Below are 1,429 nucleotides of genomic sequence, written 5' to 3'. Positions count from 1 at the left end.
CTTCTTAGATTCTAAACTCACTGGACAACCTCTTGTCCAGTGTGAAGACTAGTGGAATTCTTAAACCTCTAATCTAGGGTAAGGGTGCGGCTTTCACTTCTACCTGCTGGCTTGTGTTCACAGCACCTTTTAAAGACTGCTTGCTTAACTACAGCTGCATATCATATCCCAGCTACAGAAAGTCTTTTCAATGTTTGCCAGTGTTGTTTCCATAATAATAAACATCACACTTTAGGTGGGCAGGAGTTAGAGTTTTATTCTCAGTCTAGGCAAGACCAAAAATTCAAAGCAAATTCAATTTTGCTTAAGAGAACATTGTAAAGAAACAATTCTTCATATTACATGCCTCATATGACCCATTTCAAACCATAGAGAATGACACCTTTATGTGTCACTGTCCCAAGAGACAAACAAATGTGAACAGCTAAAACATTTAAAAAGTGCATCAAGCTTCGGAAGCCTCAAACGAAACTTGAATTTTCTGTACATACTCCTGTCAAATGAAGTTATTTCCTGTGCACCACTCCTCTTGCAAAGTGGTCTGCTATTTCCTTTCATTTGACCTGGATCGGCTAGGAGACCTAGAGAAAGATCGGGACGGCTTGCGATTTCTCTCCTGGGACAGTGATCTCTCTCTTCTCCTATATCTACTAAAGGGACCTGCTCTGGCTGCGGGAGAAGCTTCTCCGTCTTGGAGATCTGTGGTGAGGGGGAGGACTCCTCCTCCGATAATCATCTCGAGGGCGACGACCCCAAGAAGGAGGCGGCCACGATCTCGACTTCTCCTTTCCCCATTCGACAGGTCCACTCTTACTCGGCAGCCACAGAGTGTTCTCCCGTCTAGTTCTCAGACAGCACCCGCTGCATCTCGGGGATCTTCATTTTCAACAAGAGCGAAGCCGGGAGGGTTTTTAGCAACCCACACACTTCGGAGCGGTCCATAATATCCTAAAGCTCGTTCGAATTCAGTCTTGTTACCACTGTTTCCAAGATTCCTTACACAAACGTTACAGTCCAACGGACAGGAATCCCGATGCAAGACCCTCCTGGCTCCTGGGTTTCATGGGCCACAGGGTGATCCCGGGCCTCTAGAATCTCGCAGCTGAATCGGCTCGCACAAGCTGTCCTGTGGGGATGCTTTTCCCCCCATGTGTCCAGCCCGGTGCCCTGCTGTCTAGGCCCGACCTCCAGGGTGACAGGGTGAACCCCAGGTCCCTGGAGCAAACATTCAGAGCCCTGGTGACCAGACTCAGGGGGCTGGGGCGGCAGCTGGACATGTGTGGCCACCCTGGTGGTGTTTCGCCCCATCTGCAGTTCCAGTTCCAGCTGAGAAAGAGCCTCGCTGTGTTATTTTCTCCTGGTTGTGTAAGGATCCCCGGTGTCATTTGACAGAAATGTACATGGTGTGTTCTTTCTCTCTTTTCTCCCT

The 1,429-nt window shown here is 48.7% G+C and overlaps 1 pseudogene; it reads right to left on the bottom strand.

Annotated features, from left to right (window-relative positions):
• Positions 1 to 236: 236 nt before the first annotated feature.
• Positions 237 to 1,060, bottom strand: LOC113617178 (serine/arginine-rich splicing factor 3 pseudogene; annotated as a pseudogene).
• Between the last annotated feature and the right edge of the window lie 369 nt (positions 1,061 to 1,429).

This window comes from Aethalodelphis obliquidens, unplaced genomic scaffold, assembly GCF_003676395.1.
Source record: "Aethalodelphis obliquidens isolate GAN/ISIS:26980383/991018 unplaced genomic scaffold, ASM367639v1 scaffold2391, whole genome shotgun sequence".
NCBI lineage: Eukaryota > Metazoa > Chordata > Mammalia > Artiodactyla > Delphinidae > Aethalodelphis > Aethalodelphis obliquidens.
The sequence above is the reverse complement of the archived record's forward strand: the minus strand, read 5'-3'. Positions and strand labels throughout refer to the sequence as shown.